Source organism: Hemiscyllium ocellatum, chromosome 15, assembly GCF_020745735.1.
Source record: "Hemiscyllium ocellatum isolate sHemOce1 chromosome 15, sHemOce1.pat.X.cur, whole genome shotgun sequence".
Lineage (NCBI taxonomy): Eukaryota > Metazoa > Chordata > Chondrichthyes > Orectolobiformes > Hemiscylliidae > Hemiscyllium > Hemiscyllium ocellatum.
The window spans coordinates 45326844-45339352 of NC_083415.1; the positions used below are offsets into that span (position 1 = coordinate 45326844).

The 12509-nt window shown below is 40.7% G+C and overlaps 1 protein-coding gene across 7 annotated transcripts in view; it reads left to right on the forward strand.

The window, feature by feature from the left end:
• The window catches only part of LOC132822968 (band 4.1-like protein 1), a 341878-nt gene that overhangs the window by 154631 nt on the left and 174738 nt on the right, over nucleotides 1-12509 (forward strand). Inside the window, exon 1 of one of the 7 annotated variants that reach the window (XM_060836431.1) lies at nucleotides 904-1064. The exons of the other annotated variants lie outside the window; for them this stretch is intronic. The gene's annotated coding sequence lies outside the window, so the exon portion shown is untranslated. Of the gene's footprint in view, nucleotides 1-903; nucleotides 1065-12509 lie in introns of those variants that run through there. 7 annotated transcript variants of the gene reach the window in all.

Sequence of the window (12509 nt, forward strand, 5' to 3'; positions counted from 1 at the left end):
CGCCTTACTGAAGTCCATGTAAATCACATCTACTGCTCTGCCCTCATCAGTTTTCTTTGTTACTTCAAAAAACTCAATCAAGTTTGTGAGCTATGATTTCCCACACACTAAGCCATGCTGACTATCCCTAATCAGTCCTTTGATTTTTAATTGTGAGCCTGAGTGCAGAATTCATCTTTTTATTCACGTCTGTTATGCTCCTTTTAATATTTTACTTGCAGACGACATCTTTATTGGAGTAAAGGGTTAAGTGTTAATTTGAGCATTTGGTCCATAATATAAAATGAGAACATTTTTAAAGAAAAAACACCTGATATTAATTTCTAGCTCAAGGTGTGTTCATTTTGGTAAAGTATTTGAAAAACTTAGCAAATGTTTATTAATGTAAAAATTGCTCATTTATTAGTTATGTGGAGGAGTTAGACTGGGGTGGACAAAGTTTTTAAAAAAAAAAGCAACACCAGGTTATAGTTCAACAGGTTTATTTGGAAGCTCTAGTTTTGAGTGCTCTGAAAGCTAATGCTTCCAAATAAACCTATTGGACTATAACCTGGTATTGTCATTTATTAGTGTTTGGTTTAATAGGTTCAATAAGCAAAGCTGCTATTTATTTTCATAATCCAGTTTCACGTTTCTCTGTCAACATTTCATTATATTTGCACAAGTCTTGTGCTTTGTTAGTTTGTAACTTCTGATATATTATCCTTGCCTTTAACACTTTTATTTGGAGTGTTTCTCAGTGCACTTTGCGTATTATGTTTCATTATTTCATCTGATCCATACTTCCATCATAGCACTAGGTTTTTTTTATTTCTAACATTGCTCAGTAATTGGACATGGTGTAGAGCTGCTTAACCAGTTAGTACACTATAGCTCCTCCCATTCACTTTAGGGTTTGGAGTTTCAAGAGATGCTACGGGTTGAGGCATCTGGTGCGGGCACCGCCTGTTAAATTAATTTTTGGCGAGCAGAAACATTCCAAAGTTAATAGAAATTGAACGAGCTGTCCTCCATTTTTTTAATGAACTGTGATATATGTGAATGTCGAGTCCTGGAAAAGTCATGTAAGTGCTGTTTTGTTTGAGCTGCTGCCAGCCTTTAAAGGCAGTCCTTCAAAATGTAGTCTCATCGCTGGGTTTGGAACGAGGATCCTACTGGCACTTAGCCCTCTGTCAGGTTCCTCTGTGTCGGGGAGGGCTGGTGGGTGGCAGCTGGAGGAATTCAGTGTTGCTCATGTAGATTTTCACCAGAAATTTAAACTGAGGAATGTGCTCTTGACTTTATATATCACTGTTTTATTTTGGAACAAAGGTTACAATGAGTAATGTTACTGTTGCAGCAGGTGACACAAATTTACACAACACTGGTTAATGCAGAAATCTCAGCTTCCTTCCAAACTGTCCCTTTCATTTAGTTTACTGCATTTTCAGCCTGAAACATTTGTACTGGAGTAATTATGTTGACATGTTGCATTATACAGTGTCATATTTGCTTTGCTTCCTGAGTTTGTGTACTTCAGGCTTCTCACAGTTCTTAAAATATAAAGAGTTACTAAAACATTGGTCAGCGAAGCCCAGCAGTCAAGATTGAATCCAGGCCTCTAATGGATGAGGCCTATCCGTTCTATCCAAGAGCTTTTTTTTTACTGTGTCTCTTTTTATTTCTTGTGCGCTTTTCAAAATTTATACTTCCTATAAACTACAATTCTTTTTGATGGAGCTTTTACTAGTTGATATGATAATGTGACCAGTTTCTTGTAAAACCATGTCTGTCTTTATCAGATTGAGCGAAGATTTTGTGAGACAATGTAATGTACATGTTATCTTAAAGCCACGTAAAATTGGCTACATGCATATGAGGCAGTTTTACAGCAATATCTGAGACCATCTTTTCTGACAACTTGCAAACATATTTACTTTCATTGTGACATATATTGATCTGAACCTTTACAAACTAACTTGGTCCCACCCCTCAAAAAAAGTAACTGTAAAAGCAAAGCACATATTAACCCTTAACAAAATAAGCGATTGTTTCAGACATACCATGCCAGGAACAGATATAAGTTTCCATTGAATAAATTTGCATTCTTCCTGTTATCACGAGATTGTGTAATTAGGATATGTTTTAACTACTACAAATGCAAGTTGTTCCTTACATGACTTGCTTTAATTTTGAGGTAGTTGTATGCTCTGACATCCCATTTTGGAATTTTAGAAAGTAAAGTCTGTTTCATTGGTGAAGTGTTTTGACTCTTATATGGCTGAGGTTAGCTTGAGACAACAGACTGTGTGTTTGTGTGTGTGTGTGTGTGTGTGTGTGTAAAGGCAAATGGTGGCTGTTCTTTGTTAACCTGATACTGTCTATAGCTGAATGTCTGTCTTTTACCCATGGATTTAGTAATATATCATGGTGAGGAGAATGCAATTATTCAAACAAAATAAAAACCAGAATTAATTGTAAACACTCCAGATTGGAAAGCATCTGAGGAGAGGAAAGAGATCGTGAGGCAATTTTAGGCACCTTCTCCTGACAGGGTTCGTCACAGGAGCTCCTAACCTTGAGGATTTTTGGACCGCACCTACTTCCGAAGTGTGAGTGTTCTGTTAAATTTTGCCAAATACTCCACATTCCCAGATATTTGGATTCCTCATTTGCTGTTTCACACTCCTGCCTTGTAAATATTGGGGCCAGCTTCTCTGATCAATGCATACTGTTGCTACTGGAAATTGCAAACAGGTCAATGTGTTCACAATGCCATCATTATTAATTTGTATAAAGCTAGTTTGCATGTAGTCTTATGTTTCACATTTGCAAGAGTCAAAGGTAAAGAGGAGAAAGGTGAGGAATTAGATGCTGGAGAGTCAGAGTTGATAGAGCATGGCATTGGTTATACTTTGACCAATCCGATCTGAAGAAGGGTTATGCCCAAAAGGTCGACTGTCTTGCTCCTCTGATGCTGCCTGACCTGTGGTACTTTTTCCAGCTCTACAACTCTAAAGTAAAGAGGAAAACCGAGAGGCAGTCACTTAAGGTTATATTGTTTCTCATCTAGAGCAGGGAAAATTTTAACATACATCCCACTTTTTCAAACATTGGCTGCTGTTGGAATGTGCTTACTCCATGACATCAGGTACATGGCACTGCCTCATTGTGAGCAGCACCATTCAAGGTCATCCTGAAATGTTGCGATAACATAATTCAAATTGTATTCTGGCAAACTTTTAGTGGTATCCATGATTAATAATATATTCATTAATGCTGATGCCTTGCAGTGAATGTTGCATTTCTCATGAATTTGATTCACTATTTAAAATATTCTCCAAGTTCTGGGTGTTTTTTTAATCAGTTAAAGATAACAAGCCGAATCTGCTTAAAAATAGTGCATGAATCAAGCTTTTATGTTTCTGGCAAAAACTTCATTACTGTTAACTCAGGGATATTTTTGTCAAAATTATCAGGTGCCATTTCAGTGTTGACATGAGAGAAGTGTTTAAAATTTGACAGTCTCCCAATTCCTTCCTTCCTGCTGAATTTTCACCCTGTGGGTTAATATTTACTTTTGTAAATGGCTGTGAATGTTAGATCAGTTGGTAATTTACAGTAAGATTAATCGATTTTTAGTTAACCAGTGATATTAAGGGATATGAGCCAAAGCTCGGGTATATGGATATAGGTCCCATGAGCTCATTGAAGGATCTATGTTCTGAAAACCAAATGCCCAGAAACATTCAAAGATCCATTTAAAAAAGGCAGCATGTTAAGCACTTGCAAACCACATTAACAGTCTCTGCAAAATGCTCAGTAATTGCAATGTTATGACTATTGTCCCTTAACAAAAAAAATGCTGTAATAAACGTGTTGATTGAGCATTGATGGTTTTATATGTGCTGACTGCCACTTCCTCTTTATTGACACCTGCTCCTTTGGTCCCTTGCCAATTTTTTCCCTTGAATGTGTTGATTCCTCATTGGCATATGGTTCCTCGAGAGTCTATCTCTACAGTGCCTCTTTTGAAGCAGCTGTTATTGATGACTGAACCTTTCATGGTGAGTGTCAAGGAGCTACTTAGTGAGGGATAAGGGTGCAATTATGGCTGAGCCTGAATTGTCCTCTCCCAAAATAGTGTGCTCTTCCAGCAGGGGTTGCTGGATAATAGTACTCAATACAGACTGGTGTTCCAGCTGCTCACTGGATAACATGAGACACCAGGGAGCTTTGACATGTGTTTTATTTGACGAATTGCCCAGGACAATATTTTTGTTCATGGGATATGTCATTGGAAGGACTAGCATTATCACCTTGGAGGTGGTGGTGAACTGCTGCTGTCCATGTGATGTCAATGCATCCATATGCTATTGAGGAACTCCATGATTTTTGATCCAGTGACCGGGACCTGTGGTAATATAGGGTTTCACCATTTTAGCTACTAATTAATACTGTGTGCAGAATTGTGATTCCTAAAGGTGCTATAGCTGACTAACTTATTGGACCAAATGTGGAACCGTGCCTTAAGCAATGAATACTCCTGATGCTGGGGATCAGGCCTAGCTCAGCAGACCAATGAACAAAGAACATCTGTGCCTCCTTACACCTGGATTTTATCTGATATCAGTGAAAGTTTGAGAGACGAGACTAAAAATAGTTCCCCACGGTTAAAAGGGTTTACACATCCTGATTATCTCCAATGGGAGTGGGTGGCTTTCCAGTGTCCGAAATCAGGCAGCTTAAAATATTACCGAGAAGAGAAGCATAATGTGGCTCAACCAGCCACCCCCCTCCCCCCACCATGCCATACACAGGTCAACTGGGATGGTTGGGTTAGATTTGGAGTTGTGGAGGTGGTGGTTAAAATTGTCCTTGCATTTTCGGCATCCTCAGCATTTTTTTGCTTTAGTTATTTGCTGATTTAACACAGCTCAGATTGCAATTGATTGTCTGCAGTGAACGCCTTTTGCAAACTACAGTTTTCATTGTCACTGCTCACCCATCATTATTGAAGAAAACAACTCCAATATCTTCAGCTTTTGTCATAAGTTCTTTGACCGATGAGGCCCATTTATATTCTGAATGAACAAGCACAGAGTAAGTGGTGAATTCTGGAGAAACCAGGTTGGCAATTTCGATTGTTCAAGTGAAACTTCCACATCAGACAGTGTTCAACATTAGCAATCTGACAGCCCTCTTACAGCCCTCTTAGAAGGAGCTGCTGTATGGATCATTTCTCACCATGCTTTCTTATCTTGAACAACTTATTCCCACATGGCAACATCAATTTAGCACTGTTTCAGCATAGTTTTAAACGTGCTTGTTGACCAGTATGATGAAAACATAAATAATTTCAGCATGCATTGTGATACTGTCCTGTAACCTCCCAAGAACTCCAATGTCAGTTGGAGCTGATTCAATAAAACAATTTATAAGAAAAAAAATCATTGTTCACTTTTACAGTGGTTTGTGCAGAGTCCTCATTTGTCTTTTCTTCCTCCTCCATCTTCCTCCCATGGTCCACCCTCCATGTCCCTGTTAGGCAAGAGTTGGAAGGCACTTAGTTGCACCTCAGCGATGAGTTGAGCAGCCAAGTCAAGACTTCCCTCCACCCTCATTGAGCTCGCAGACTGTTCCCTACGAGGGGCATGCACTGGTGTGCAGATGGTTCCAGGAGGTGACCACTCTTGCAGTATTTGGAAACGTCACAAAGGATGCCATGACACTTCGAGTGGAGGCAATGTTGACAGAAGATCATTTCCTGCAGGATTGTTCTCTTTGTCAATAACCTTCCCCGCCTCCATTTCCATACTTGCATCCAGCGGAGTAGAGTTTTGGCAAGCCTGTGTTCTGTCAGAGCAGCTTTATAGTTATCCCTGCCTCCAGCTCCTGCTCACTTGTGACTGGCTCAGCATTTGGTGATTCAATTACTTGTGGAGGTTGTACTGAGGGACGGTGTTTCTGAGCTTATGGTGGGTGTGGCATGAGTTACATGGTGCTTCCTCAATGTGCGATGCCCTCCTGAACAGTCTTCTTCCAGGACTACCACCTCAGTGATGTGTGAAATTAAAGGCAAGAATTAGGGCTGAAAGGTTGAAACAAATTCAAAGCTGGTAAAGTGTAGATCATTCACGTTTCAATGGCTGCTCACATCACTTCAATAGAAATTATTTGTTTTTTGTGATGTGTCTGAGGTGATATTCAACCCTGTCACCAGGTATCTGGAAGGCCTCATCTCCTCTTCACTGTGTTCTGAAACTCCTGTTCTCCCCGCGTTATCCTCCACAGCAGTCGGGGGTGACTACGGCTGGAGGACCACCCCAGTTCTCACGCACTCCTGCTGGCATTCTGTGCTGTCCAGAGCATGGAGAGAAAAGCAGGGTGTAAATGGGGAAACGGACTGCTTTGACAGGATGGAACGACAACATTAGAACTAGAATTCAAATCCGTACAATGTGGAAACAGGCCCTTCAGCACAACAGGTCCACACTGACCCTCTGAAGAGTAACACAAACCTGTTTCCCTATCCTATATTTACCCTATATGTAGCCTACACCTCCTTGAACACTATGGGCAATTTAGTGTGGCCAGTTAACCTAACCTGCACATCTTTGTGATTGTGGGAGGAAATTGGAGCACTGGAAACCCACTCAGACACTGGAAGAAAGTACAAACTCTACACTCAGTTGCTGAAGGCTAGAATCAAACGTGGTTCCCTGGCGCTGTGAGGCAGCAGTGCTAACTACAGAGTCACCATGCCGTACCAATGGATGATGTAAAGGATGGGTGTTAAATAACAACGTCTGTTTAGGTGGTGTTAGGAGGTGCCTCGAGAGGAAGAGTGCAGCAGGTGGAATCTCTAGAGCCCCGTGCAGGAGAAGACTGGGAAAGTTATACTTGAATTGGGGGTTGACATTTGAATGTGCATGTTTCTCACCTTTCCCGCACTGATAAGGTCACTAAATATCTTTCTGTACTGCATCCACCAGTGAGGGACCATCTTCATTGTGGTCTCCAGAGTGCTTGGCAGAACTGGGCCTTCCCTCCCCTTTGGGTTGCCATCTCTCAACTTCTCTATTGCTAATTATAGAATACTGCTATTCTGCCCTTTTGCCAGGCTTCCTTTTAAATACTGAGGCATCAACAGTTGGGTGCCAGTTCTGATTGCACCTGCATGTTCCACTGGGCTACTTTCCGAAAACCAGTTCTAAAACTAGGATGCCGGTGGCTGCACTCTGTCGAAGAATCATGGAAACCTTGCTCCTTGAACTTTGAAATCAAACTGGCCTCCTCAAATGTGTCTGAATTGTAAAATGCAGCTCAAAACAAAAATGTATGTAAAATAGGTTTCCAGGTTCTGCTCCTCATAATTGCCCCTTTCCCACTAGAATGCTTTGACAATATGCAAGTTCTGAAATCACATCCAAAGGATGTGTAAACTCATAGCTCAATATTCTCAGCCTATTGTGTCTTTATTGGCTTATTAAAGTATTTCTTTAACTTGGGAAAAGATGGTTATGTAAGAACTTTAGGAAACCTGATATTTTTTAGGCAAGAGATCTTGGTTGTACTTTAACATTTACAAGGTCCTTTTGAAATGTGTTAATCCCTCCTACAAATACTTGGCTGGAATTAAGTTTGTAAAAAGCTTAAATATCTGACCAGGATTCAGGTTGTACTGTATCAAACTATTCACTATTGATTCAAGTTGACAGCATGTGTCAGATTAGTTCCTTGTACAGCAATGACTGTGGGCAAGGTGTCATCAGATAACTTCATTTTCCAAAACCATTTTCAAGTCTGTAGTTATTTCCGTTGGTCAATATTAATGAAAAATAAGTGTGGACATAAATCATCAAACCATATTCCACTCTGAGTTTTTGTCTTCCACAAAATCGAACTGGAGAAAATCTACCTCAGCATTTCTTTAATAGCTAGTAAGCGGGAGAGAAAATGTAAGTTTATTTGGAAAAGGGTTTGCACTACAGAGAATATTTTAAACACTGTTTTTAAAAAAAAATGTTTTTCCTAATCAACCGTACAGAGGTATGAATACTTTTGGAGCAGGTAGGCCTTGAACCCAGACTTCCTGGTCTGAGGTAAGAACACTATCACTGTGCCACAAAAGCCAGCAATACTTCTGGTAATTGCTTTTCAAACAGTAAAGGCATTAAGCAACAGATTAAGAAGGGACCAGTGGGTGTTGAAAAGCAAAGGCAAACTGTCAAGAGACTCGGTACAAAGAAGGCAGTGTACTTTCTAAAGAGAAGGTTGTTGAAAGCAGTGATGCTGTGGTTGACAATAAGTGCTCACCTGTCTTTTATTTTTGTTTCTGTGGTATTTTCTCCCAGTGTCCATCTTTCTAGTTTAAATTTAAATAGTCCTACAGTATGGAAACAGACCCTTTGGTCCAACTTGTCCACGCTAACGAAATTTCCCAAATTAAACTAGTCCCATTTGCCTCTCAACCATTTGGTCCATTTCCCTCTACACCTTTCCTACTCATGTATCTGTCCAATGTCTTTATATGTTGTAACTGTACCTGCATCTATCACTTCTTCTGGCAGTTCATTCCCTCTGTGTGAATGGTTGCCCCTCTGGTCCTTTTTAAATCTTTCTCCTCACATCTTAAAATATGCCCCCTAGTTTTGAACCTCCCTACTGTAGGGAAAAGACTGTTGATAATCACTTTATCTATGCCCCTCATAATGTTATTAACCTCGAAGGTCACTGCTCAAGTGAAAAAAGCCCTCTGCTATCCAGCCTGTTCTTATAACTCAAACATTCCACTCCTGGAAACATCCTGGTAAATCTTTACTGAAGCTGCTCCAATTGAATAACCTTCCTGTAGCTGGTGGCCACAACTGTACACAGTACTCAAAAGTGGCCTCACCAACATCCTGTACTATAACAACATGACATCCCAACTCCTGTATTCAATGGTCTGAGCAATGAAAGTAAGTGTGCTAAACACCTTAACCACTCGGTCTACCTGTGATGCAATTTCAAATAATTATGTACCTGAGCCCCGAGGTCTCTGTTGTAAAACAGTATCCAGGGCACTACAATGAACTCTTCTGATGTGTTATGCCTATGTTTGCTTTACCAAAATGCAAAACCTTGCACTTATCTAACTTTAACTTCATCTGTCTGTCCTCTGCCAATTGATCAAAATCTCTTTGTAATCTTAGATAACCTCCTTCACTGTTGACTATACAACCAATTTTTGTCATCCACAACTTTACTAAATATTCCTCCTAAAGCCTCATCCAAATCGTTTACATAAATGACAAAACAGTGGACCCAAGATTGATTCCTGTGGAACACTGCTCTTAATAGGCCTCTAGTCTGAAAAGCCACCCACTCTCTCTCCTACTGTCAAGCCAGTTTTGTATCCAGTTGACAAGCTCTCCCTGAATCCCATGTGTTCTAACTTTACTAATTAGTCTACCATATGGAACCTTTGATAAAAGGCTTTACTAAAGTCCATGGAGACATCTACTGTACTGCCCTCATCAAATTTTTTGGTCAAGTCCTCAGAAAAATCTCAATTTTGTGAGACACTATTTTCCACACTCTCGTATATGCTGTCTATCCCTAATCATTCCATGCCTCTTCAAATGCATGTAAATCCTGTCTCTCAGAATTCCCTACAAAGCTCACCCACCTGTCAGACTCGCCATTCCCTTACAGCCTATCAGAAATAAAGGAATAACATTAGCCACCTTCTGTTTCTTCTGGCACCTCACCCATGGGCTATAGATAATAGAAAGATCTTTCCTGGGGGCCCCACAAATTCAGTTCCAATATTGGACTGTTCTCAGGACATCCATATTTATTTCCCCCAGCATCCATGTCTTTCTCCACAACACAAACTGATGCAAATTATTCGTTCAGTATCTCCCCTGTCTACCTTGGTTCCACACTAAATGACCTCGTTGATCTTTTAAGAGGCTCAATTCTCTCCCAGCTTGCTCTTAATGTACTTGTACAATCTGTTTGGATTATCCTTAATTCTGTCTGCCAAGGCTTTCTTATATCCCTTTTTTTTTTGCCCTCTTGAATACCCTCTTAAGAATATCCTTACAACCCATATCCTCTTAAAGATACTCACTTGATCCCAGTTGTCTAGACCTAACGTATGCCTAATTCTTGTTCTAGGACACAGCCTCAATATCTTTATTCATCCATTGTTCCCTAGGCTTAGCAGCCTTGCCCTTCATTCTATCAGGAAGAAAATACCTCTGAACTCTCATTATTTCACCTCTGAGAGCATCCCACTTGCCTGACATTCCTTTACCTGTGAACAGCCTTCCCAATCATCTTTTGTAAGTATTCCTGCTGAATACTATCATTATTGGCCTTGATCCAATTTAAACTTGTGGATGAGGCCTTTCCTTTTTCATAACTATTGGTCACTGGTCTGAAAGTGCCCCACTACTACCAACTCAGTTATTTGCGCTGCCTTATTTCCCAAGAGGAGGTTAGGTTTTGTTCCTCCTCTGGTCAGCACATCTACATATGAAAAAGAAAAAATCTTCTTGAACACTTCTTTGATCAATCAGAATAGTTGAAGTATAACTCCAAAATGTAACACTGTGCGCAAATGACATAGCAAATAAATTGATACAAAGATTTTGAAAACATCAAAACTAAAATGAGCAACCCTCAACATTTATATTTTTTTTCATATTGCAGAACACCTTTTGAAAGAGTTAATCAGCAAGACTTATTCGAGGGCACACCCACGACTGATAATACACATTGTCTTCTTTCCATCCTGCATTGTCACATCTGGAGTTTTATTTATTCATTTATAGGACCTGGGTGTCACCGGTCAGACCAGCATTTATTGCCCCAAGCAGGCAGTTAAGAGCCCCCCTGCATTGCTGAGTGTCTGGAGTCACGTAGAGTAGACCAGACCAGCTAAAGAAATCTGTTTCCTTTCCTCAGGGACACTAGTGAACAAGACTTTTTTCCCCAACAGTTGGCAGTGGGCAAACCTTTAACCAATGACCCCTCATATTTCATATCTATACTCCTTGGTGATATTCCTGAAAGGCACATTCATGAGTTCCACATGAGTACAGGTGACACATAGCCCTAGATTAATAGTTTCCCCCCCCCCATCCCTCTGCTGCCCCTGTGCTGTTATGCTGCATATTTGACATCCTGTAACAGATAAGCAGAAATGCCCTCCATTGAAACATTGGAGACCAAAAATCTGTTATCTGGCTGCTAATTCATTGTCCTCTCTCTCAGCCATTGTCTGTGACCCTGAGCTGACCTTACCAACCCTAAGATTGGCTTTGTACTGCATTATACTCTGTACTGTGTATTGCATTGCGTTGTACTCTTCTTCCCAGCCCCACTCCAGGTTATTATTGAATTCAAATTCCATCTGCTGCATGCAGTAGGATTTGAAGCCGGATCCCCAGATCATGACTTGGATCTTTAGTGTAGCAATTGTAACAAGGTCAGCCAAGTGGACCTCATGGAATATGAATTCCCTGATCGGGGCTGTATATCTGGTCCAATCAGGGAGCCCTGGCTGACCAATAAGAACAGGTGTCCAACTGCGCGCACACCATGGGTGCTGGGGAAAAATAAACACTACCGTAGTTAGGCGGTAGTGTGGAGGTTAATGGGGGAAAAAAAACAGGTGTCATGTTTTTCCAATAGTAGTGGTTATCACGTTCACCTCATGTGAAAGTAACTTGATTCAAAATTGGGTTGATGCAGGACTGCTGCCTCATTATGGCTTGTTAGTATAGTAGAGTAGTGTAAGGCACTGGACTTAGGCTGTAGTCTGAGAAAGGGTGAGATCGAATCCCACCACTGCCCTATGTGCTGATAGCATCTTACAAAGAATTGCCTTGCAGGTGAATTCTTTGCTCGGCTACTCCGGCAAAGAATGATCAGCTTCAGAAGCTTCAAGCAAAATGTAGAACTCCGGCATGAAATATGCAAAAGAAGGTCACCTTGTGTTGCAATGATTGTGTTCCTACCTCTGGATGAAGAGTAGGATCAAATTATTGCAGGTGCTGGAATCTGTAATGGAAACAACAAATACTGGAGATCACAGCAGGTCAGCCAGCGTCCAAGGCGAGAGCAAGCTAACATTTCAAGTCTAGATGACTCTTCGGATCTGACTAAAAATGATAGCTTGATCTCTCTGTGGATGCTGTCTGACCCACTGTGATCTCCAACATTTGTTCCCTGGACCCAGAGGCTTGGGTTCAAGTTCCACCTGCACAAGTATGTATATTTATATCTCTGAACAGGTTGACTTTAAAACATACAGAAATTGTTTTAAAAAGCAGGAGTGTCGGACATCTGAACACTTTGGAAAATAACTCTGACGAGACTGTACCAAAGTCTGACTTTCCACGTGTAAATCAAGGGTGACTTGGTGACTGTTTACTAGCCCTGTGAAGTTTTCTCATCTGGATTAATTGTCGAGCGATTTAATATCACTAGGGACTGTCATCTCCTTTCAGAACTTGGAGACTGACTGAAAAATC